We start from the raw sequence: 27823 nt of genomic DNA on the forward strand, positions 1-27823 counted from the left end.
ACTGGAATACCAATTAAGTCGAAATAGTAAAGAAAACAATAAGATCTTAGTTAATGTAAATGCTAACTGTATACCTATAGATATGTACAACACAACAACACTGATCACTGTATTGTGAATATTTTTACTTCAAATAAAAAGATAATTTGTCATGTTTTTGGTCTCCAGTCACTTTAAATAAATAGAAGATTATTAAAATGATTCAGGTGGTAAAGTCATACAGAACGTGGGTAAAGGCCTCACAGTGACGGTGAGAATAAGTCCAGGGTCACACCTACAACATCATGGTGATGAACCCTTATTGGAGGGCCCCCTGTGAACTTTTGTTAAGGGCCCCTACAGACTCCAGAATTCCCACTGTTCTCTTGGTGTCTGACTTTCCTTTGGGCACTCCAACATCTCCACATTTGGAGTTAGTCCCTGTGCTCTGGACTGTGGCTGCACACGGCTCCTCCTGGTTGGATTGTGTCTGACTGGAATTTCTCATATGCGAAAAACGTAGTTTCCCATAACTCATAGTATTTCTCATCTCCATCAAAACACACCCTGTTCCATCATGGAACAGCTTATGGCAGCTCTATGTGGTTCAGTGGCCTCTCAGTGCAGTTGAAGAACAGGAGACTGAGGCTCCTTAACATCTGCTCCAAAATTGTGGGCCACTTGGTGGAGAACAAATTCACAGAGCTGTGCAGGAAACAAGCCTTACGACTTGCAGATAAAATTTCAACAGAGCTTCAGAGCTACAGAGCTTCTTCCTTCTGGGAAGCACTTCAAAGTGCATCATTACAGGAGGAAGAGATACAGGAACTCATTTGTGCCACACTCCATCACACTTTTAAATCAGAGGGAGACCAAATGAACACATTGTTACAGACCACACACTGGTTTTAAAATTATTTTATGCTGCTGAGTGTTTTATGATGAATGTTCGATGTGTTTTTCCACATCTTGGGGCTTCGGCAGTTTATGTAAGTCGATTTTCCATTTTACGGACAATAAAGTTTTAGCTTATCAGCTTCCAAACTCCTTCCTGGGTCCATAACCTGTTGATGTTGCATCATAAAAGCACTGGAATACTGTGTCTTAACATAATGGAGGTGTCAAGGATTTTATATAGTTCATGCTCTTATTTATTTTCTTTAGTTTATGCATATATTATTATTATTTTCTTATAGTTTATGCTTATTATTTTTCCTCTTTGTGAGGAGGTTTTAGAAAGAAGGACTTGTCTGCATTCTTCATGATTGAGCAAACTATTTTTCATTTTGCCTTATCCTGCTTTGATGAGCCACAAGGCTCATGTTGCAGGAATGGAAGGTTTCAGCCGTTACCTCGCTTTGCTATCACCCTCTTGCAGACATGACTCATGTGTAACCTCTCCCGACTGTCCTTGTTTGTTTTTTCTCACGTTGAACTAAATAAAAGGCTGGGCCAGAGGAGGAGATTTTAAGAGAGCTTTGTAGCTGAGCACTTACAAGCTGCTTCATTGTTCTCCTCCTCTGCGCAGAGCAAAAAATATATATATTTGTCTCTCTCTGACTGGTTTCTTTTCAGTGTTTGTGCCTTTCATTTCTTTAAAAACGGGGTGCAAACCCAACAGGAGGAACAAACTCACACACAGCCTTCCGTTTGTTTGACTGGCAGGAAAACTGCTCACAGGAGCAAAGTCACAGTCATTTATTGATTATCTGCTGCATTCTGACAATGACAGCAGTGGGAAGAGCACATTGATGAACACAACAGTTCAACATCTTTGAATTACAGGATAGATGGAGGTAAATATAGGGGTTTTTTCATTCTTTTTCTTTCATCTCAGCCAGTCACTTGTCCATACTCCAGTCCAGTAGATGGCGGTAATCAATCAATCAATTTTTTTATATAGCGCCAAATCACAACAAACAGTTGCCCCAAGGCGCTTTATATTGTAAGGCAAGGCCATACAATAATTATGTAAAACCCCAACGGTCAAAACGACCCCCTGTGAGCAAGCACTTGGCTACAGTGGGAAGGAAAAACTCCCTTTTAACAGGAAGAAACCTCCAGCAGAACCAGGCTCAGGGAGGGGCAGTCTTCTGCTGGGACTGGTTGGGGCTGAGGGAGAGAACCAGGAAAAAGACATGCTGTGGAGGGGAGCAGAGATCGATCACTAATGATTAAATGCAGAGTGGTGCATACAGAGCAAAAAGAGAAAGAAACAGTGCATCATGGGAACCCCCCAGCAGTCTACGTCTATAGCAGCATAACTAAGGGATGGTTCAGGGTCACCTGATCCAGCCCTAACTATAAGCTTTAGCAAAAAGGAAAGTTTTAAGCCTAATCTTAAAAGTAGAGAGGGTGTCTGTCTCCCTGATCTGAATTGGGAGCTGGTTCCACAGGAGAGGAGCCTGAAAGCTGAAGGCTCTGCCTCCCATTCTACTCTTACAAACCCTAGGAACTACAAGTAAGCCTGCAGTCTGAGAGCGAAGCACTCTATTGGGGTGATATGGTACTACGAGGTCCCTAAGATAAGATGGGACCTGATTATTCAAAACCTTATAAGTAAGAAGAAGAATTTTAAATTCTATTCTAGAATTAACAGGAAGCCAATGAAGAGAGGCCAATATGGGTGAGATATGCTCTCTCCTTCTAGTCCCCGTCAGTACTCTAGCTGGAGCATTTTGAATTAACTGAAGGCTTTTTAGGGAACTTTTAGGACAACCTGATAATAATGAATTACAATAGTCCAGCCTAGAGGAAATAAATGCATGAATTAGTTTTTCAGCATCACTCTGAGACAAGACCTTTCTGATTTTAGAGATATTGCGTAAATGCAAAAAAGCAGTCCTACATATTTGTTTAATATGCGCTTTGAATGACATATCCTGATCAAAAATGACTCCAAGATTTCTCACAGTATTAATAGAGGTCAGGGTAATGCCATCCACAGTAAGGATCTGGTTAGACACCATGTTTCTAAGATTTGTGGGGCCAAGTACAATAACTTCAGTTTTATCTGAGTTTAAAAGCAGGAAATTAGAGGTCATCCATGTCTTTATGTCTGTAAGACAATCCTGCAGTTTAGCTAATTGGTGTGTGTCCTCTGGCTTCATGGATAGATAAAGCTGGGTATCATCTGCGTAACAATGAAAATTTAAGCAATACCGTCTAAAAATACTGCCTAAGGGAAGCATGTATAAAGTGAATAAAATTGGTCCTAGCACAGAACCTTGTGGAACTCCATAATTAACTTTAGTCTGTGAAGAAGATTCCCCATTTACATGAACAAATTGTAATCTATTAGAAAAATATGATTCAAACCACCGCAGCGCAGTGCCTTTAATACCTATGGCATGCTCTAATCTCTGTAATAAAATTTTATGGTCAACAGTATCAAAAGCAGCACTGAGGTCTAACAGAACAAGCACAGAGATGAGTCCACTGTCCGAGGCCATAAGAAGATCATTTGTAACCTTCACTAATGCTGTTTCTGTACTATGATGAATTCTAAAACCTGACTGAAACTCTTCAAATAGACCATTCCTCTGCAGATGATCAGTTAGCTGTTTTACAACTACCCTTTCAAGAATTTTTGAGAGAAAAGGAAGGTTGGAGATTGGCCTATAATTAGCTAAGATAGCTGGGTCAAGTGATGGCTTTTTAAGTAATGGTTTAATTACTGCCACCTTAAAAGCCTGTGGTACATTGCCAACTAACAAAGATAGATTGATCATATTTAAGATCGAAGCATTAAATAATGGTAGGGCTTCCTTAAGCAGCCTGGTAGGAATGGGGTCTAATAAACATGTTGATGGTTTGGATGAAGTAACTAATGAAAATAACTCAGACAGAACAATCGGAGAGAAAGAGTCTAACCAAATACCGGCATCACTGAAAGCAGCCAAAGATAACGATACGTCTTTGGGATGGTTATGAGTAATTTTTCGCTAATAGTTAAAATTTTGTTAGCAAAGAAAGTCATGAAGTCATTACTAGTTAAAGTTAATGGAATACTCAGCTCAATAGAGCTCTGACTCTTTGTCAGCCTGGCTACAGTGCTGAAAAGAAACCTGGGGTTGTTCTTATTTTCTTCAATTAGTGATGAGTAGAAAGATGTCCTAGCTTTACGGAGGGCTTTTTTATAGAGCAACAGACTCTTTTTCCAGGCTAAGTGAAGATCTTCTAAGTTAGTGAGACGCCATTTCCTCTCCAACTTACGGGTTATCTGCTTTAAGCTACGAGTTTGTGAGTTATACCACAGAGTCAGGCACTTCTGATTTAAAGCTCTCTTTTTTAGAGGAGCTACAGCATCCAAAGTTGTCTTCAATGAGGATGTAAAACTATTGACGAGATACTCTATCTCACTTACAGAGTTTAGGTAGCTACTCTGCACTGTGTTGGTATATGGCATTAGAGAACATAAAGAAGGAATCATATCCTAGTTACCTAGTTACAGCGCTTTCTGAAAGACTTCTAGTGTAATGAAACTTATTCCCCACTGCTGGGTAGTCCATCAGTTAAATGTAAATGTTATTAAGAAATGATCAGACAGAAGGGAGTTTTCAGGGAATACTGTTAAGTCTTCTATTTCCATACCATAAGTCAGAACAAGATCTAAGATATGATTAAAGTGGTGGGTGGACTCATTTACTTTTTGAGCAAAGCCAATAGAGTCTAATAATAGATTAAATGCAGTGTTGAGGCTGTCATTCTCAGCATCTGTGTGGATGTTAAAATCGCCCACTATAATTATCTTATCTGAGCTAAGCACTAAGTCAGACAAAAGGTCTGAAAATTCACAGAGAAACTCACAGTAACGACCAGGTGGACGATAGATAATAACAAATAAAACTGGTTTTTGGGACTTCCAATTTGGATGGACAAGACTAAGAGTCAAGCTTTCAAATGAATTAAAGCTCTGTCTGGGTTTTTGATTAATTAATAAGCTGGAATGGAAGATTGCTGCTAATCCTCCGCCCCGGCCCGTGCTACGAGCATTCTGACAGTTAGTGTGACTCGGGGGTGTTGACTCATTTAAACTAACATATTCATCCTGCTGTAACCAGGTTTCTGTAAGGCAGAATAAATCAATATGTTGATCAATTATTATATCATTTACCAACAGGGACTTAGAAGAGAGAGACCTAATGTTTAATAGACCACATTTAACTGTTTTAGTCTGTGGTGCAGTTGAAGGTGCTATATTATTTTTCTTTTTGAATTTTTATGCTTAAATAGATTTTTGCTGGTTATTGGTAGTCTGGGAGCAGGCACCGTCTCTACGGGGATGGGGTAATGAGGGGATGGCAGGGGGAGAGAAGCTGCAGAGAGGTGTGTAAGACTACAACTCTGCTTCCTGGTCCCAACCCTGGATAGTCACGGTTTGGAGGATTTAAGAAAATTGGCCAGATTTCTAGAAATGAGAGCTGCTCCATCCAAAGTGGGATGGATGCCGTCTCTCCTAACAAGACCAGGTTTTCCCCAGAAGCTTTGCCAATTATCTATGAAGCCCACCTCATTTTTTGGACACCACTCAGACAGCCAGCAATTCAAGGAGAACATGCGGCTAAACATGTCACTCCCAGTCTGATTGGGGAGGGGCCCAGAGAAAACTACAGAGTCCGACATTGTTTTTGCAAAGTTACACACCGATTTAATGTTAATTTTAGTGACCTCCGATTGGCGTAACCGGGTGTCATTACTGCCGACGTGAATTACAATCTTACCAAATTTACGCTTAGCCTTAGCCAGCAGTTTCAAATTTCCTTCAATGTCGCCTGCTCTGGCCCCCGGAAGACAATTGACTATGGTTGCTGGTGTCGCTAACTTCACATTTCGCAAAACAGAGTGCCAATAACCAGAGTTTGATCCTCGGCGGGTGTGTCGTCGAGTGGGGAAAAACGGTTAGAGATGTGAACGGGTTGGCGGTGTACACAGGGCTTCTGTTTAGAACTACGCTTCCTCCTCACAGTCACCCAGTCAACCTGCTTTCCCGGCTGCTCGGGATCTGCCAGGGGGGAACTAACGGCGGCTAAGCTACCTTGGTCCGCACCGACTACAGGGGCCTGGCTAGCTGTAGAATTTTCCACGGTGCGGAGCTGAGTCTCCAATTCGCCCAGCCTGGCCTCCAAAGCTACGAATAAGCTACACTTATTACAAGTACCGTTACTGCTAAAGGAGGCCGAGGAATAACTAAACATTTCACACCCAGAGCAGAAAAGTGTGGTAGAGACAGGAGAAGCCGCCATGCTAAATCGGCTAAGAGCTAGTAGCTACGCTAAGCTAGCGGATTCCTAAAAACACGCAAAGTGAATAATGTGTAAATAATTTAGAGGTGATTCAGCAGAAGGAGTGCTTTAGTTAAGGCACGTAAAGATTACACTGGGAAACAAATCGTAATCTAGATAACTAGATCAATCTAACTGCGCAGATTAAACAGCTAACAGATACAGAAAAACACCGCTGTGCTCCGGAACAGGAAGTGATACAATACCGCAGTGAGAGCCAACCACCAGTAGAGGCAAGCAAGAGCGTCAAAACGCAACAATATGCAATGATGCAACAATAACTTCGTCAAAAGTCATTAGACTCCAACAACGAAGAACTGTTTCCTGTTGTCGTCCGATGCTAAAGCTAGTTAGCTGGAGACGCTGGAAACTCTTCTCTGAACCGATCAAACTTCACTCTGTGATCCTCGAATGTTTTTTGAAGCGCTGCAGAAGCACAAAGGTCGACATTAAACCAGAAGAAGAAGAAAAGGCGAAGTTAGCGCGAAAAGGTGTAAAAGCTGAGAAGGTTGTTGAAACAGCGGCTAACTGCTGCTAATGCTGAGATATTTGAGTTGGTAGAAACAAACAGATCGCAGAGCAGCAAGAAGAAACAAGTGGATTTAAAGAAGAAACTAGTCAACGTGCTGGAAGCTGTTTTCAAGCCTCAAGTTCACTGATCCAGAGGTTTGTCCACTAAACTTTATTTCAGACCAACTCCACCACATCCAAATGATAGCTGTTAGTTTGTGTTGGAGTTCTTATTATAGACTGAACACCAAATATCAGCAAAAAAAAAAAAAAAAGACAAACTGATGATAAATGAAGGACAGTTCAGCTGAGTGATGGACTGATGAAGCCGATCAATTGATTACAGTTTTTCCTCATTTTATATACACAAAAGGGAAACTATGCACACAATTCATAAAATCTGAAGCTCATGAATCAACATCATGACTCCAAACTGCTGAACTTTGAGCACACTAACTCCCACGCTGCCCACAATAACCATATTAGAAGAAAATAAAATTGAAGATCTATCCAGATAAGATGACTTTAAACACCTTTTTAACACTGAGGGTGAATTATGGCTCCTGATAGTGTTGATAAAATCATACTATCAGGATTTATTGCAAATCCAGACAGGAGGCAGCAGACATCAGGGCGGAGCAACGGACTCAACTCCAGGCAAAACAGCAGAGGCGTCTGCATAGCTCACTCCTCTCCACCATGAACCTGGAACTTCAATCGCACAAATATCTGGAGGTGGAAGCCAAGCCACCCACACATACCACTCCATTGGCTCTCTCGCTCTCGTTCTCTCTCTCATGATCAAAAGATGCAGTGTTATCAAAACAGAAATAAAACCATTTTGCTGTTCTCTTTGGTAAATTATTAAGATAAAACAGCAAGTTCAGCAATGAACAAAGGTGGTTCCACGAAAACACACACAGAGAGAGTATGTAGAGAAACCATTTCATTGTGTGCTTCAAGAAAAGTTGGATCAAAGGATGCAGTGTTATAAAAACAGAAATAAAACCGTTTGCTGTTCTTTGGAAATTATTAAGATAAAAAAGCAATTTTAGTATTCACACACACACACACACACACACACACACACACAAGTAGGAAGAGAACCATTTCATTGTTTGCTTCATGAAAAAGTTGGATCAACGGATACAGTGTTGTCAAACAGAAATAAAACCATTTTGCTGTTGTCTGGAAATTATTAGAATAAAACAGCAAGTTCAGCAATGAACAAAGGTGGTTCCATGAAAACACACATACACTGTATGTGGAGAAACCATTTCATTGGTTGCTTAATAACAAAGTTGGTCAAAAGCACTTTGTGCCATCAAAACAGAAATGAAACCATTTTGCTGTTCTCTGGAAATTATTTGTATTCTCTCTCTCTCTCTCTGTGTGTGAGTGAGAGAGAATACAGGGTCCCACCCTGGAGCCAGGCCTGGGGTTGGGGCTTGCGCGCAAGTGCCTGGTGGCCGGGCCTCAGCCCATGGGGCCCAGCCGGGCTTAGCCCGAAGGAGCAACGTGGGCCCGCCCTCCTGTGGGTTCACCACCTGCAGAGGGGGCCATGGGGGTCGGGTGCAGAGAGGACTGGGTGGCGGTCAAGGGCGGGTGGCCCGGCGGCCCGGTCCATGCTCACAGCCCCTGGCTGTTGGGACGTGGAATGTCACCTCGCTGGGGGGCAAGGAGCCTGAGCTTGTGCGGGAGGTTGAGCGATACCGACTAGAGATAGTCGGGCTCACCTCCACACACAGCATGCACTCTGGTACCCAACTCCTGGAGAGGGGCTGGACGCTTCATTTAGAACATTCATCCAGTCCAAATTCCATACAAATGTCCATGGTGATGTTATGGACTGCCTCCACTAATCGAATGAGTCCCTGATCGGAGTCACCGAAAATCTTCAAGTTGTCCATAAATAAGAGCTGGTTCACCGCTTCCTGATGTTTCCTTCCTGTTTCTCCTGAATTCATACCTGATGTCATGCTCCTTCAGGATCTTGCTGAGTGGGTCTATGATTAAACAGAATAAAAGTGGTGAGAGTCTGTCTCCCTGAAATATTCCTCTCTGAACTCGTATGTCTGGGATTGTTATTTGTCCCTCTGTGTGATTGAGGGTGATGGTGGTGTTCCACTTGTTCATTTGTGCTCTCAGGAAAGATCTTATTTCCTCATTGATGTAGAGTTCTAAGTACCTCATGATCCAGGAGTGTGGCACGCTGTCAAATGCCTTTTTGTAGTCAATCCAAGCCATGCTGAGGTTCCTTCTCCTTTTTTGCACTCCTCCAGGATAGCTTTGTCTGTCAGTAACTGGTCTTTAGCTCCTAATCTTCTGGAACAACCTCTCTGTTCATTTTCCAGGTAGCCACCCGTGTCAAGACGTTCGTAAATGGCATCAGCTATGATTCCTGTCAGCCATTTGTACGTTGTTGTTAGGCAGCAGATGGGTCTGTACTTGTTGGGAAGCTGTGTTTCCTTGGTCTTTGGTAGTAGGCTTGTGTTCCCAGTCGTTAGCCAGTCTGGTGTGTCCTCTTCTCCATTCAATATTTTTGTGAAAGCCACGACATAATGTTGGTGTAATACTGTCAGTCTTTTCAGCCAAAAATTTGGGATTTTGTCGATGCCAGGTGCCTTGAAGTTACTGTTTTCACTCATTTTCTTTCTGATCTCCTCTTCAGTGATTACAATTGCTGGCATTTGCTGTTTGTCTTTGTTTTTCTAATTTATTTTTCCAATCCACTCGGCCTGTTGGTGTTGTTTTGGGTCTTTAAAGAGTGGTCTCCAGAATTTTTCAATTTCTTCTCTCAGGTGGTTGTTGTACTTCTATTGCGTCATTTGCCAACTTCCTGTACACAAGTCTGGGGTTTTTTGCAAATTGTTTATCTGTTTTGCCTGTATTTTCTTGTCTTTGTTCCTAATCTGTGCTTTTTTTTGTGTGAGTGTGTGTTTTTGTCTTTTGGTTTTTCATTTATCGTTGATGTCTTTTTAGTAGAATGCAATGGGCCCCAAACCTGGGGTCTAAAGTTGCACCCTAGGTTCTATAGTTATCTTAACCAGATCTGGCATTGTATCCGAGGGCTCTCTTCAAGATGGTGATCGTTCCCTTAATCGCAGACAACTGCACCTCATGTGCACTTGGGTGACCGGGGATTGCCTCAAGGTATTTCTTCAGGTTCTTCTTCATCAGGCCTGTTGCTCCCACCACAACTGGGATGATATCGATGTCTGTCAATGACCATGTTGTTCTTAGGTCATTTTTCAGGTCTTGGTATTTCGAGATCTTTCCCCTGTATGAACCATCATGTGTCTGTCTAGGTCACCCTTTCGTCCAAATCTGCGACCACATTCGGAACAGCCAAATTGTTTGTGTCCTGTGTGAATTATCATGTGTCTTTTTAGGTGGCCCTTTAATCCAAATCTGCGACCACATTCAGAACAGACAAAATGTTTGTGTCCTGTGTGAATTATCATGTGTCTTTTTAGGTGGCCCTTTAATCCAAATCTGCGACCACATTCAGAACAGACAAAATGTTTGTGTCCTGTGTGAATTATCATGTGTCTTTTCAGGTCGCCCTTTTGTCTAAATCTTTGACCACATTCAGAACAGCCAAATTGTTTGTGTCCTGTGTGAATTATCATGTGTCTTTTCAGGCGGCCCTCTTCTCCAAATCTGCGGCCACATTCAGAACAGACAAATTGTTTTTGTCCTGTATGAATTATCATGTGTGTTGTCAGGGTGCCCTTTTGTCCAAATCTTTGACCACACTCAGAACAGACAAATGCTTTTTGTCCTGTATGAATTATCATGTGTTTTTTCAGGTTTCCCTTTCGTCCAAATCTTTGACCACACTCAGAACAGACAAATGCTTTTTGTCCTGTATGAATTATCATGTGTGTTTTCAGGTTTCCCTTTTGCCCAAATCTTTGACCACACTCAGAACACACAAATGGTTTTTGCCCTGCATGAATTATCATGTGTGTTTCTAGGGTGAACTTTTGTCCAAATCTTTGACCACACTCAGAACAGACAAATGATTTTTGTCCTGTATGAATTATCATGTGTCTTTTCAGGTTTCCCTTTTGCCCAAATCTTTGACCACACTCAGAACAGACAAATGCTTTTTGTCCTGTATGAATTATCATGTGTGTTTTCAGGTTTTCCTTTCGTCCAAATCTTTGACCACACTCAGAACAGACAAATGCTTTTTGTCCTGTCTGAATTCTAATCTGTTTGTTCAGAGTGCCCTTCTGTTTCTGTCCTTTACTCCCATCAGAAGAGCTAAATGGTTTTCTTCTTGCTTTCCTTCCCCTTTGTTGCTCTGAGTTGTTCATGTGACCAGATGCTTTTCCATATTTAGAGCCTTTAAATTGTTTCTCATCAGTGTTGCCTGAATGAACAATATTGTTTTTTTTTCCGACAGTTAAAACCTGACTGAAGTTCTCTGGTCTGTTTCCAGTCATCACTGTCATCAGTCTCGGTTCCAGAACTGTCTGAACTCCTGCCACTGGTATCTGGTTGTAAATGACTGTTTGGACCTGAGTTGCTGGCTGGTTGTGGTCCTCCATCGTCCTCTCCATCAGCTTCTGCTGTCAGTGTTCTGTGTACAGATGAGCTGCTGGCTACAGGCTCAGCCTCTGTGCTCTCATCACTTCGGCTTTGATGAAGCTGTGATGACTCTGGTTTTTCATCATCATTTTCACTCTTCACAGGGACGGCAGTGAAACCAAACTTGGTGAGATCTGCCTCCTCCAGCTGCTGACGCTGCTCTCCCTGCTGACTTATCCACAGCTTCTCTTCTTTAATGTCCTCCTGGTCAACACTTGGATTCCATTCCTGGTGTTCAGGGAGAGTTTCTTCTTTAATCACCAACAACGGCTGCATGTCTGCAAATAAACAATACAATTAATTTAACAATAAATGTCAGAACAACACACTAAAATAAAGTATCAGTGGTGAGTTTGACCTGATGACAGTATCAGCATTTAAATTTCACAAACTGTAATTCACGTCCTTGTCTTCCACAACTGACTATTGCAGTGTTTTATTTTCTGGATTGCTATAAAATAGTGTAGGATGTCTACAGATGGTACAGAATTACTGTTGCTCGGGTTTTGATGAAAACCAGGAGGTTTGATCACAGACATTCTGGTTTCCCTTCACTGACTCGAGGACTAGATTTCAAGATTTTGTTAGACATTTCAGTCTCTAAACGGTCATGAACTCAACTATCTTGCTGAACTTGTTCAGCCTTATGTGCCTCCTCGTGCCCTGTGGTCCTTGGATGCAGACTTGCTCTGTGTCTCAAGGGTTAAAAAGAAGTCAGCAGGCTTCAGAGCCTTTTTTTTTTTGCCGTGGTCGTATCTTGTGGAACAGGCTGCCTGTTGACATTTGAAATGTGACTTTAAGACAATTTTTAAAACATACTTTCTGTCGACTGTAATTAGTTAAGGGTTTTCATCTTTTCATTACTTACATGGCGCTCGAACAAGATGTCAGAAGTAATCAAATACGATATAAACATCTATAGTGACATTGCAACTCATTAAAATTATATAAACCAAGTAATAATTCATGGTTTGTAAAGTTGCTGTTTGCAAAAACAAAATGTTAATGGACTGCATTTCTACAGCACTTTTTACCATCTGATACACGTTGAAGGAGCTTTTGGCCGCTTATTTAATGTCTCAACCTTGAATAAACTTTCACTTTCAATCCTTTTTTCAACATATTTTTACTATAACCATTTTAATAAACACTTATTCAATGTTAAAATGCTAATTTTTAAGGCTCAATTAATGATCATAACTTTTTTTGTTAAAACTAGCAACACAAAGTAGCCTTGCTAGTTATGATCCAACCTAAGAGGTTAGAAATGAGAACTAGAGTGCACACTCCCAGTGCTGCCCACTAAATGTGAACGTCCCTTCATGGACAGAGACATGACGCCTCCTAACCGGACAAAATATTGACGAAGTTCCCAGATGTTAATACATTTTCAAATGGGAATTCACGACAGAACACACTCAGAAAACGCTCACAAAATATGTGTTAAAATGCTATTCTGACCTGGATATCAAGCCAGTAAAATTATTTATCATTAAATCATGTCAGGAAAGTATTAAACTTACTCTGACACACACACATTCACAAATATTAGTGTTGAAAGTTACACAGATCCGATCTGTTCCAAACTCCTGCTCTGTCAGAGTGGCTCCTAAGACCTTTATGATATATATATATATATATATATATATATATATATATATATATATAATTAATTTTTACACAATTGTCCTTCAAAGACAGAGTTTCATTCATTAAGTCAGTGGTGTGTGTGAGAGAGTGACTGTAAGTGGCACAGTCATTATAATTTGCGAGCAGCGGCTCGTTATTTTAAGGTGTAAATAAAAAAGCATTTTCTCTGCTGGTGAAAAGCAGTAACTTTTTCCAACCTGACTGATAAAAGTAGTCAAAAATGAAGCATTCAAATTTCAAAAATATCAATATTTTTGTAAGAAAAAAACAAAAAAACAAAAAACAACAACAAAAAAACTGCAATACTTATGTGAATCGATTTTTTTTTCCCCTCCCACCCCTAATATATATACACACACACACACACACATACATTTTAACATAGCTTGACTTAAAGCTTCTTTCACGAACTGGGAGATATTAATGGTCCAGTCACGCCAGAGGGTCATGTGCTGCCCAAGGGTAAACTGCACGTTAACGAGGAACTAATAATCAAATCAAATCAAAGTTATTTATATAGCACCAAATCACAACAAACAGTTGCCCCAAGGCGCTTTATATTGTAAGGCAAAAGCCATACAATAATTACAGAAAAACCCCAACGGTTAAAACGACCCCCTGTGAGCAAGCACTTGGCGACAGTGGGAAGGAAAAACTCCCTTTTAACAGGAAGAAACCTCCAGCAGAACCAGGCTCAGGGAGGGGCAGTCTTCTGCTGGGACTGGTTGTGGCTGAGGGAGAGAACCAGGAAAAAGACATGCTGTGGAAGAGAGCAGAGATCAATCACTAATGATTAAATGCAGAGTGGTGCATACAGAGCAAAAAGAGAAAGAAACACTCAGTGCATCGTGGGAACCCCCCAGCAGTCTAAGTCTATAGCAGCATAACTAAGGGATGGTTCAGGGTCACCTGATCCAGCCCTAACTATAAGCTTTAGCAAAAAGGAAAGTTTTAAGCCTAATCTTAAAAGTAGAGAGGGTGTCTGTCTCCCTGATCTGAATTGGGAGCTGGTTCCACAGGAGAGGAGCCTGAAAGCTGAAGGCTCTGCCTCCCATTCTACTCTTACAAACCCTAGGAACTACAAGTAAGCCTGCAGTCTAAGAGCGAAGCGCTCTATTGGGGTGATATGGTACTATGAGGTCCCTAAGATAAGATGGGACCTGATTATTCAAAACCTTCTAAGTAAGAAGAAGAATTTTAAATTCTATTCTAGAATTAACAGGAAGCCAATGAAGAGAGGCCAATATGGGTGAAATATGCAATATGGGGGCATAATAACTGGTCACTGTGAAACGGCAGACATGGGTCCTGGTCTTTAATAAGCAGACAGTTGAGTTACGATCGACATCTTTAAATGACTTTAACAGAGGTTGATGAATACATTTTGGACTCACTGCTTCAATTAAAATAATAATAATAATAATAATAATAATCAGCCCCACTCATTATCCTCTCAGGCTCAGACACACACTGGCATGACAAATGAGTACGATGATTAGATTCAGCAGGGTTTTATCACTTAATTATCAGATCACACCTGAAAATAACTTCTACAACACGTTTGAACAGGCAGACAATGCAGGATGTCCCCAAGCAATCCCAGTGTGAACCGCACCAAATCCAAAATGGAGGTATCCGTTGGGCTACAATGGAAACAAGTGCATAGGGTTGGGTATTGAGATCAAGTTCTTTTCGGGTATTGTTAAGAAACGATTCCATCCGCCGACACCATTAGCCTTTTTCCTTAACGATTCCCTTATTGGTCAATCAATCAATCAATCAATTTTATTTATATAGCGCCAAATCACAACAAACAGTTGCCCCAAGGCGCTTTATATTGTAAGGCAAGGCCATACAATAATTACGTAAAACCACAACGGTCAAAACGACCCCCTGTGAGCAAGCACTTGGCTACAGTGGGAAGGAAAAACTCCCTTTTAACAGGAAGAAACCTCCAGCAGAACCAGGCTCAGGGAGGGGCAGTCTTCTGCTGGGACTGGTTGGGGCTGAGGGAGAGAACCAGGAAAAAGACATGCTGTGGAGGGGAGCAGAGATCAATCACTAATGATTAAATGCAGAGTGGTGCATACAGAGCAAAAAGAGAAAGAAACACTCAGTGCATCATGGGAACCCCCCAGCAATCTGAGTCTATAGCAGCATAACTAAGGGATGGTTCAGGGTCACCGGACCATCTCTCTACATTGATTACAGACCCTGCAGCGGGTCTGAAATCAACCGTTTCTGCAGCACGGCTTTACTTTGAAACTTGAACCAATGAAGCAATGCTCTGATCCACTGCTTTGTTGGAACTTTGCTTCACTCCTCTTCAGAAGCCGCAACTCCGCATTTAACCCCTCTCAAAGCCATTAAAATATGTCAATCGTATGTCACTTTTGTGTGGATTAAAGTGACTAACTGGGACTCCTGTCTTGTTGTGAGAAAGAAACAAGAATCTTCCTCCGTTCCGTTGCTCCAAACACTGCGCCGCTCGAAATTAACAACTTCAAAGCGAATCGCCGTTTATATCAAATGACACCTCTTTCCAAACACTGTAATACAAACAATAAACTGCAATCGATCAAAACATTTTTTTTTTCCTCCCAAAATGAGATGTCCTGCTCTGACGTGCAGCAGCCAAAGACTGTATGGCTGCAGACCTGCAGACTCCAGCAGCCAGCTGAGCTCAGCTCAGATGTATTGAGAGACTTTCATGCCAAAAATGTCTGAAATGCTTTTGACAAAAACTACAGATTTTGTTTATTTATATTTATGTCCAGAGATCAAGGATCCAGTGACCAATTTCACATTTACTTAAGACTCAATAAAATGTTGTTGCCATAGAAAACCTGTAAAGCCTACTTTTAATACACAGAAAATTCACAGGAGGTATCGATAAGCGGAATCAATAACGAAAGATAAGATCTTATCAATACCCATCCCAACAAGTGCATTTGTCACTTTATGTGTGTTACCCTGTATTTTAGTGTGTTGTTTTTACATTATTATAGAACTCAAATGGAATCCCCTCTCACGATCGCACGGCGTTCTGGCCTGGAGATCGGGGTAGAAGTTCCCAGCGGCCTTGGAGGACGAAGCTCAGGGCTGAAAGCTTCGTCTTTAGGCGGCGGAGCTAAACTAATGCTAACAGGCCCGCTAGCCAACCAGACACTAAGCTGGAACTTTTTCTTTTTTTTCCTCCTTCGCAGGTATCACTGACGTTCAGCCTGTCACATGTTGGTTGCTCCCGTTGCCACGGTGACCAACATGTGCGTGCTCAGTGTGTCCACAGGCGCTTTCTGGCTGCGTTTACACGATGCTCTTAATGTGATTCTGAAGTCAGACTTTGGATTTCCCACGGCCACATCTGTTCTCTGTGTGCACACGTGACAACACGTGTTATTAGTGTGATCGATCTCGTTTGGGAGGTTTTTATTCCACATGATGTGAAAACAAAAAGAAGTGAACATTCTCAAACTTTAAAAATGCTGTTTAGTAAAAATGTCCTTTGAATTTGTGTGAATTCATCTGAAAATACGTCCACGTTTGAGTCAAACATCAACATCTGATGTTTGCAGTTTGACAAACATTACGCTGCATTTACACATAGGCAGGACGCGTTAACGAATGTCATACTTGCATAATTCTTGGCACAATCCTGACATTCTTAACGTGACTTAATGCATCTAAATAAGTTTCTTAATAGTGCATGTTGGTGCATGATATGTGTGATTTTCGCAGAGCATGTTTTTGGCTGTCAAAAAAAAAATCTTCCACGAATGTCACGCACCACCCTCATTTCACCTCATGTCGTGGAGGTCACAACTGAGCATGTTGATCCGTCTTGATTTGTGGTGATCCTTAATAAAGCGTGACAGCGTTCTTCTCTGACATGCGCACAATTAAACCCTGCTGCACCGCATTCAGTTTTATTGCTGCAGTATGCTGAAGGACAGTGACGCCAAGTCGACAAAGTTTTGTTCCAGTGCTCCTGCAGGTGTTGCACCTACTGCTGTGACTGATGTTTGGGAAAACGTGCGAGACGAGAGCCATACCTCTGGCTCTCTCCATCTCCTCCTCTCTGCGCCCCTCAGTGGCACAGAGCCCAACTAAGCATGCAGTTACAAAGTTCTTCTGCTGTGGGTTTTGAGGAGCAAACTGGAATGATATGAATTGTTCAACAGCTGATGTATGAATATGGGTGTGTGGGCGGAGACAATACGCCTCATTCACAACATGACAGAACGTAACAATGCACCGTGTGTAATGGTTCCTGATAATTCCCCGGCAACATGTGCCATTAATCGTAACACGCCTCAAATCATCACGTTCGTGATCAGCGGCCAAGAATGTTTACTTCGTGACATTCATGACTTGTCGTCATTGTGTGTAAACGCAGCATTAATGATCTTAATTTCTCTTGAATAAATGATCATGAATAAGATGCAGGAGTTTGCTGAAGCTGCTCAGTCACACTGACAGTGATTCCAGTTTGTCAGCGTGCACACTGAGTCACTTCATGCAGCCTGAGCAGATCAGATGTGACAGATGTGGTGGAACCAGCGCTTTTTACTGCACCTGATTGTTCATGTGAAGCTTCATGTGTCTGATCAGTGTTTCAGCTTCGTTGTAGAAATGCACTGACACTTTGTTGTCCTTCTGTCTCCTCACAGCTCGTGGACAGTTATGTCAGCGGCGCGGGATATTTCAAACGCCACACCTCCCTGCCAACACGAACCATCAAAAAATATATTTTTTTATGATTATTTTTATATAAATAATATATTAATAAAATGTTCATAAAAGCAAAGCATTTTTATAACTTTATTATGATGTGTGTCTCACTGTTGTTTTCAAATAATTTTTAAGAAATAACTATCAGACCGTGTCAGATCCCGTTATTTCTTTTAGATACACGGCACACGCTCACCCTCCGATGAGTGTGTTTGTGTACTAAACCAGCTCTCCGTCTCTGGGGTCCGACCTTCGTGTCTCCACGGGTATTACCCGGCAGGGCTGCACAAAGGCTGTTCAAGCTGGTGGCGAGGAGATTCGTCTAGCCGCTCACTGCCTCCATCCGGACGTCCACCCCGCTGACGCTGATCTCGCACCCCAGTCGAATAGCCTTCTCTGGAACCAGGATACGAACCGGCCACGCCCGTTAACGGCAGCTCTCCTCTTATGGATCAGGGCTCTTGGAATGTTGCTTGATTTTGAATTTAGTGACTCGTACAGCGAGTCCCCAGGATGCGTTAATTTCATTAAAAACCAGACTAACCTTTTAGAGCACTTTTTGATGTTGTACACCCAATAAACTTTAACTTTTACACCTTAAGAAGCATCAATAATTCCAATGTCTGAGCCATAACACTTTAACTGCATGCTTGGAAATTTATTGCAGGTTTTGCAAGTGCCGACAACATAATCAAAATAGGTTATATGATGATAATTTCACAACAGTAATTCAAGTATAATTAAAATAATGATTGGCAGAGATTTTTGTTTTTGATTCAATAATACTGTCTGATCTTACTTTGACTGGACTGGATTGACTTCTTAATTTTTCTGGGAGTGAGGGAAGGAGGTTTTTGATGTTAAAAGTCCCCAGCTCGATGAACTTGATTTCCTCTTCATCAGCTATTAGTCGTTAGCTGACCACGATCCTTGTGTGATGTTGTAATCCTTCAGGAAATTAATCCACATAAGAGTTTATTCCTTCTTCAATCAACCAAAAGTTGATCTAATCCATTCTGGTATGCTGTAATGTTCCTTGAGAGAGAGAAAACGAACATTCCTCACTCAGACTTAAGGCCAGTGATTATTCTCCAATGCTCTGCTACTCCGTGACTGGACGGCCTGAGTGGGAGTTGAAAACTCTCAAATGATCTCTTATGGCTCCAATCCTCTCACTCCACGATTCCAATTGCTGCTCACAAGATGGTCAAGTCTTGTGATCTCCTCGTAGCAGGGGAGAAGTGACAACAGCACCACTCCCTGGAAGAATAACCCCGTTTCCTGGTGTTTTACAGTTTATATATGTGCTCGATTCTTTGTTGTCCTCAGATGATCTTGGTTACCATGGGGACGCTGGTGACTCAAAACCTCCTCCATCTGCGGCCCTTTGCCAGTAACTTATTTCTCAAGTTCCTCTTTTCTGTTAACACTTCAGCTTTTCTGAGAATTCATTTTCTAAATCATTTCTTTAGAATCACATCAATCATATTCAATCATTTCATTACAACTCTCTTTCACATAAAAACAATTCATATGATCATATACAAACATTTTCATTCCTTATTATTCATTCCATATTTTACCACATCTTAATCATTTGATCAGTTGTTTATCATCAGCTTTTCTGGCCTTGTTTGCAACATTACTTCACTTCCTCTTTCTCTCTGACTGCACTCTTTATGAAAAAGAACTTCTTCACTTCCTTTTTCCTCTGACTCTGCACTCTTTATGAAAAACAACTCATATAATCATTCAATTCACTTATTTGTAACATACTTTTTCTAATACTTTTTCTAATCAACTCTTAATTTTTATCACATTAATACTTCATTTAATCATACTTGTTATGTTAGAATCATTCTTAGACATATTCCATCGTCTTCACCACTGAGTTCATTCCGTGGGCCTCCCCATTTGTAATGGAAAAGTCCGGTATGACCTCACTTACTCCGGGAAAGTACCAAACACTGTTCAGTTTAATCCAACAGCATGTATATTAATCCCATGGCACGTACTATATTCCAAAATGAAAACAAGCTGAAAGCAAGCTTAAAGTCATCTTTCCTGACACCCTTTATTGTAAAAAGTAAATCTGCACTCTGACAGCCAGTTTTCTACAGGCAAGTGGGGATGGATCCAAGAACCTTCCCAAGTCACTGAGTGTGTCTTGAACTTAATTTCCCTCAGTCATTAAGAAATACAAACAGTGTGGTACTGTGTGGTAATTCTGTGTTAAGTAGGTAGTTCTCAAAAACTGAGTGACTGTGCAGGAAGGAGACAAGTGAGGAAAGCCACCAAGACACCCAGACAACCCTAAAGAAGCTACAGGCTTCTGTAACTGTGATTGAAGAAACTGTGCACAGGGCATGTTTAACCTTCAACACTGTAACACTAAGTGTCCCGTTAATCAGATGTGTAACCGAACATCAGCCCTCCAACAAACTGGAAACACACCTGGAGCTGAGTCAGGCCCCTCTGCTTTTATGGAACTTGCTGTCTGCTTCACTGGGAACGCCGCCTCTGGTAGACGGGACACAGGTGTCTCTGTCTTCACTCCTGGGGAGACAGAAGCCAAAGGAAAGACACCATTAATATTTTGAAATGTAACTGAAATGAACATTATTTGATGAAATGAACAGGATGCCTGCAGTTCAACAATCGTACGGGGGGGTGAGGACAGAATGACTGCAGACAAAATAAATCTGTCTTTTCAGAATTCACAATGTCTGTAAGTGTTGGAGCTCACTGCTCAGCGTGGTGCTGTGGTTGGAGCGACATCGCTGCTATTTTGGCATTGTGGCATAGTTTTGCCATACTCTCACACGCGCCACTAGCCTAACTGTGGACAACATGCAGAATGTGTCTCTTCCCAGATAGATCTCTGTCAGTGCAGCTTCTTGTTCTGACTATAACACAAAGTTAACTCCCAAGTCTTTCATCGTCAACTGTAATCAAAACATTCCAATCATATATTTCTGAACTCTTCCACATCAAACTCCATCGTGTCGATGTTTACAAAGTGCCTCAGCGATAACAGGTGACGTTCTTCCAACATGGAGTTAAATTTTTCATTAATACTTGCTAATGCACAGAGGGCGATTTACAAATATCCTTGATTTATACACGTGTATTGTGATCCACAAACACAAAAGCATTTGCAAAACTGAAAATTCTGTTCTGTTGGTGTTTAGCTGCACCGCCCCCCACCTGTCAAAATGCATAGAACAACACTGCCATCTACTGGATGGAAATGTGAATAGCAACTTACGTATTTGTGGATCTCAACTGAAGCTTTGTGCTGAGAATGTCTCAATACTGCGTAAGTGAGCAACACGATGAATGTGTGTAATTGGTGATCTACAAATGCTGAATCAAACTTCACAAACAGAATTGTGCGATTTACAAATGCTTTTGTGTTTGTGGATCACAAAGCACGTGTACAAATCGAGGAATATTAATCGCCCTCTGTGCATTTGTGGGTTTGACAGTGTTGCTTCGTGTAAATCACGAGCTGTTTGTTTGTGGATACATGCAGTTTTGCGCTGAGAATGTCTCAATATTGCGTAACTGAGCAAAGTGATGAATGCGTGTGTTCGGTGATCCACAAATGCTGAATCAAACTTCACAAACAGAATTTTCAGTTTTGCAAATAAGCATTTATTTGTAAAATCCCCCACACAAGTAACAAATCAGAAATTTGTGTTTGTGGAGCAAAGCACGTGTACAAATCAAGGGATATTTGTAAATCACCCTCTGTTCATTTGCAAGTATTAATGAGACAAATTTAACTCCATATGAGTCTTGCTTTTGTCCCGTTCATGTCCACTTAAACTTTTTTTTTTACACCACTATCGATGTCTTTAACGCGGTCTTCCTTCTCTCTCTCTGTAATTTTGATCATGTTATGATGCAGCTCAACAAACCAAACTTGCAGAAACTCAAAATGTCCACATCCAGGTTCTTTCAGTGACTTTAGATATTACAGAGATTCTGATTGGATGAAAGTTCGCTGTTGTAGAAAAAGTAACCAATGACATTGAGCGTTTTAGTTTGGAGTTTCAGTAGCACTATGATGGTTCACGTGTATGAGGAAAGATTTAACTGGCACCAATGATCCGCGCTGCACCAACACCCAAACATTTTCTCAACGGATTTACACTGATCTCAGAAATGGACCAGAAACCCAGAAAAACTCTGAAATCCACGGATCCGTGGAAAATTCTCATCCCTGATCCAGACAGGTTTTAGGATCAGTGGAATTTATCTGCTGAATCCAGATGTTTTTCTGGAGTCTAGAAGTTTCTTTCCAGCTGCTGTCAGACTGAATTTGTCAAACTCAGACTGTGTGACTCTGAGTGAACACAAAGTGTTTGATTTTGGAGTTCAGTAACATTCACACGTGGCTGAGTTTGGCTCTGATTCAAACCGGATCAGATTTTCACCAGTCTGAACTGAGACTGAGATGAGGACTGAAGGTCACTCGAGTGGCGTCTCTGGGTTCTTTAAGCGCACACTTTGATCTCATCCCTGATTTTGCTGCCGACTGTCTCACAAAGCCGACAAACAACTTGACCTCATGATGACTCAGTTGTTTTACCGACGACACAGCAGTCGCTCTATTTTTCCAGACTGTTTCCTTTAATTCAGTTTCTCTGTAGGAAAATCTAAAAAATGTTCCTGAAACAATCACTTTGGACACGACCTTCAGTCCATCACCTGCTCACTTCTCTCAGCTGTGACGTCTTCCTCACAGCACTTTGTCCTGGTTGGCCTCCAGCCCCGATAAGCTCCGCCCTCTTATCGCCAACACCCAGCTGACTGAATAAAATTCTTTACCAACGGCTGTAAATTCTGTAAGAATTATTTTAGTGTTTACACTATCATGTAAATAGACTTTTGAATGAAACCTGAAGTAGCAGCTGAAATGTTGACAGCAGTGTGTCGACTGGATCAGAGGACAGAAATTTACTGGAAATATTTTTGCTGGAAGTTGAGATTCTCCTCCAAAAATTCAATGACTGTTTAAAATTCCTTGAATACCATCTTGTGGCGATTTTTCTGTCATGCAATTTTGGAACTTGTACAACTGCGGGTGAATTTCATGGTTTTTCATGATCAAAAGTTGTCATTCAAAATTCAACAGGGAAGAACAAAACGTCAAACAAAACCAAATTCTGGCTTTCCTTCACCAATTCGAGGACTAGATTTCAAGATTTCAACATTTCAGGCTCTAAACGATCATGAACTCAACTATCTTGCTGAACTTGTTCAGCCTTATGTGCCCCCTCGTACCCTGTGGTCCTTGGATGCAGACTTGCTCTATGTCTCAAGGGTTAAAAAGAAGTCATCAGGCTTCAGAGCCTCATCTTCATCTTCTTTTCATTGTTTTTTCTTGTTGTATTTAATTATTTTCTGTTTTTGTTTAAAAAAAAAAAAAAAAAAAAAAAAAAGACCAGCCACTTGAATTTTCAATAGGCGTCAAGGTAGGGGGAATTACACGGGAGTCAAAATGTAAAAATGGTCTAATTAAATTGAAAACTACACCACATTACTGATCACAGAGACTCCAAAAAGGTATGGTTTGGACTATCTATGACTGAATGTTATGGAGTTAAGGGGTAAAAACAGGAGGAATGGCGACAAAGGTAAATTTCAGTTTGTACAGGGGTCAAAAGTTAAATTTTAATGAAAAGTGATGCAAATTATTGATTGAATAGGATTAATAAATGGAATAGTTTTGACAGTGTTGAATGCTTTGTCTCCAAAATAAAGGTCAAACAAGTCCAATGTCAATCAACTCAACTTTCAATCAACTTTTTTTTTTTTATATAGCGCCAAATCACAACAAACAGTTGCCCCAAGGCGCTTTATATTGTAAGGCAAGGCCATACAATAATTATGAAAAACCCCAACGGTCAAAACGACCCCCTGTGAGCAAGCACTTGGCTACAGTGGGAAGGAAAAACTCCCTTTTAACAGGAAGAAACCTCCAGCAGAACCAGGCTCAGGGAGGGGCAGTCTTCTGCTGAGACTGGTTGGGGCTGAGGGAAAGAACCAGGAAAAAGACATGCTGTGGAGGGGGGCAGAGATCGATCACTAATGATTAAATGCAGAGTGATGCATACAGAGCAAAAAGAGAAAGAAACAGTGCATCATGGGAACCCCCCCACAGTCTACGTCTAAAGCAGCATAACCAAGGGATGGTCCAGGGTCACCTGATCCAGCCCTAACTATAAGCCTTGGCGAAAAGGAAAGTTTTAAGCCTAATCTTAAAAGTAGAGAGGGTGTCTGTCTCCCTGATCTGAATTGGGAGCTGGTTCCACAGGAGAGGAGCCTGAAAGCTGAAGGCTCTGCCTCCCATTCTACTCTTACAAACCCTAGGAACTACAAGTAAGCCTGCAGTCTGAGAGCGAAGCGCTCTAATGGGGTAATATGGTACTACGAGGTCCCTAAGATAAGATGGGACCTGATTATTCAAAACCTTATAAGTAAGAAGAAGAATTTTAAATTCTATTCTAGAATTAACAGGAAGCCAATGAAGAGAGGCCAACACGGGTGAGATATGCTCTCTCCTGCTAGTCCCCGTCAGTACTCTAGCTGCAGCATTTTGAATTAACTGAAGGCTTTTTAGGGAACTTTTAGGACAACCTGATAATAATGAATTACAATAGTCCAGCCTAGAGGAAATAAATGCATGAATTAGTTTTTCAGCATCACTCTGAGACAAGACCTTTCTGATTTTAAAGATATTGCGTAAATGCAAAAAAGGCAGTCCTACATATTTGTTTAATATGCGCTTTGAATGACATATCCTGATCAAAAATGACTCCAAGATTTCTCACAGTATTACTAGAGGTTAGGGAAATGCCATCCAGAGTAGAGATCTGGTTAAACATCATGCTTCTAAGATTTGTGGGGCCAAGTACAATAACTTCAGTTTTATCCGAGTTTAAAAGCAGGAAATTAGAGGTCATCCATCTCTTTATGTCTGTAAGACAATCCTGCAGTTTAGCTAATTGGTGTGTGTCCTCTGGCCTCATGGATAGATAAAGCTGGGTATCATCTGCGTAACAATGAAAATTTAAGCAATACCGTCTAATAATACTGCCTAAGGGAAGCATGTATAAAGTGAATAAAATTGGTCCTAGCACAGAACCTTGTGGAACTCCATAATCAACTTTAGTCTGTGAAGAAGATTCCCCATTTACATGAACAAACTGTAATCTATTAGACAAATATGATTCAAACCACCGCAGCGCAGTGCCTTTAATACCTATGACATGCTCTAATCTCTGTAATAAAATTTTATGGTCAACAGTATCAAAAGCAGCACTGAGGTCCAACAGAACAAGCACAGAGATAAGTCCACTGTCCGAAGCCATAAAGCCAATGTCCATTGGATTCTTTGACATATGTTACCCTGTAACATGAACTAAGTATGACACATAATGCAAACTGTTACTTTTTAAAACCAAATTAACTCAACCAATAATTTGTATAATTTTTTAAATCTATAAATCCATTTTCTGGACTCAATTTGCCGTGACTTGATGTGCAGGGTAACCAATCAGGTGTTAGAAACCCGCCCACTGACTTTGCTGGCTGAGTTTGACAGATAAAATTAATTCATGATGCACCACAACACAAGGACCATAAAATAAGTAAATAGTGAAATAATTATATATGTTTTTGACCATGCAATAATTAAATACTGAAATAATTATTTATGTATTTAACTCCAATTTGAATTAATTAATGGCACATTTAAGTAATTAATGACAAGTAATTAATTAACGATGTATTTGTCACTTTTACTCCTCCAATTTAAATTAATCAATGACACATTTAAGAAATTATTTAATAATGCACTGATTTAATGTCACATTTAAGTAATTATTTAATGACGTATTTATTTATTTAATTTTGGCACTCTTATTCCTCCATAGCACCAATTCCACAGACATTTGATTCATTATCCAACTTTTTCACACCATCTTTCTTGCCATCTTCTCTCTGTCTGACGTCGCTCCGTGACAGACAGACCACAAAATTCTTATAAAAAGTTGATAGCTCTCAAAGTATGCAATGTGCACATGCTACAATTATCTTAAAAACAGCGTCTTGCAGCAGGAGCCACACAGTGGGCCTCATGTATCAATGTGGCGCAGTTGTGGCGTAAATTTACAGTGTAAATTTGAAGTACACCAAAGTTGCCGTGACATGTATCAAGCAGTGCGCACTTGCCCATTTCCAGCGTACGCCTGACGTGACCTTGCTAAATGCGGCGGGTGAAAGCAATCGTAATTATAATAAACACGCCCATAAATATTCAGACTCCGCTTCAGACACACCCTCATTTTATGACATGGAAGCCAGGAAGACGGCAAAGAAAAAGAACTCCACCAATCACGACACGTGCCAATAGAGCGTCAAAAGTGGCCGTCGTATTGTTTTGTAGTATAATCAAAAAAGTGTTACAGTGGTCCCTCATTTATCGCGGGAGTTAAGTAGTCAGCGTTATTTTTACAGTTATTATAGACATTTTAAAGCTGTAAACATTCTCAACGTTCAAACCTTAGTAGAAAAATAAGACCAACCTGTTTTCAGGCCCAAACATTTGTTTGAAAAATAAAAATAGAACGTTTTCCTATAAATAATTATGATGGATTTTAGAACTAACAAATTTAATTTTAACGATCAACCTACGAGGTTGGACACATAAGAAATTATTAATAGTGACTGACCAGTATTTCACAGTTCCTCTTACCGCGCCTCATCGTCCTGGCGCTGTTGCGGTGTCGCACCTTTTGCCTCTGACTCAAACCTCGCTGCAGGTGTCTTTGTCCGAGTAAAAAACACAGTTGTGGGTAGCTGTTGGTGCTCTTTTGTCTTCTGGGCGAGAAGATTCTTATAGACAGACACGCAGAACACAATGCACTGTAAAAAAAAGCATGCAAAATTGGACTAAAAAAATCTGCGAAACTGCGAGGCCGCGAAAGGTTTACCGCGTTATAGCGAGGGACCACTGTATTCTCTTTTCACGTCATAATTCTTGACATGTGGATATTTGCTAGCTCAATTAATAAGACACGCCTCATTTTTCAGATTTCTTTATTTTTAAAATTTATTTCTTTATTTATTTTATTGTAACAAACGAATGGAGAAGACAAAACCTGATTGCAGCACGGGCGAAGGGAATGAGAACACTACAGTTGTAATTATCAATTTCATTATCTAAAATGATCACACCACATAAAGTTAAGCTCAGCGCTGCTCTGGCTCCAGGCTCTGGAGAAAAAGGCGAGCAGCGCTTTCCTTTTTCGTACGCAACGTTCATACATGAGGCCCAGTGTCACCATAACAACAACCAGTCCCACTTTATGACAACTGTCGTAATCAACAGCAACGCTTTGCGTGAGCCATTCCTCGGGCTTCCGCAGATCAGAGGAAACATTTGTATCCGTTATACAGATCAGTGTCACCGACGTATAAATTATGCATGATGTCGTAAAAATAACAACGCTTTGCGATTGGCATTTTAAAATCTCTGTGATGGTCATGATTACAGAGTACAACACCAATTCCAATGAAGTTGGGACGTTGTGTGAAATGTAAATAAAAACAGAATACAATGATTTGCAAATCCTCTTCAACCAATTGAATACACCATAAAGACAAGATATTTAATGTTCAAACTGATAAACTTTATTGTTTTTGTGAAAATACTTGCTCATTTTGAAATGGATGCCTGCAACACGTTTCAAAAAAGCTGGGACAAAAGACGGAAAGTTGATGAATGCTCAAAGAACATCTGTTTGGAACAATCCACAGGTGAACAGGTTAAATGGAAACAGGTGAGTGTCATGATTGGGTATAACAGGAGCATCCCCAAAAGGCTCAGCCATTCAAAGCAAAGATGGGGCAAGGACAGTGGTGGGCACAGATAACCAAAAAATTAACTTCGATAACAGATAATCAGATAACTGAAAAGTTATCTTTGATAAAGATAAACCGATAAACCACCCAAAAATGTATTGGAAGTTACAGATAATTGATAACCGATAAATTCC

General features: G+C 40.8%; 2 long non-coding RNA genes across 2 annotated transcripts in view; both read left to right on the forward strand.

Moving 5' to 3' along the window:
• Positions 1-27823, forward strand: part of LOC117504894 — a 797517-nt gene that overhangs the window by 605531 nt on the left and 164163 nt on the right. The gene's annotated exons all lie outside the window — the stretch shown is intronic.
• Positions 9239-10187, forward strand: LOC117504937. The gene is made up of 2 exons (XR_004558995.1): positions 9239-9275; positions 10045-10187. It is a non-coding gene; the product is annotated as an uncharacterized LOC117504937 (long non-coding RNA).

The sequence above is a fragment of the Thalassophryne amazonica genome, chromosome 23 (assembly GCF_902500255.1).
Source record: "Thalassophryne amazonica chromosome 23, fThaAma1.1, whole genome shotgun sequence".
Lineage (NCBI taxonomy): Eukaryota > Metazoa > Chordata > Actinopteri > Batrachoidiformes > Batrachoididae > Thalassophryne > Thalassophryne amazonica.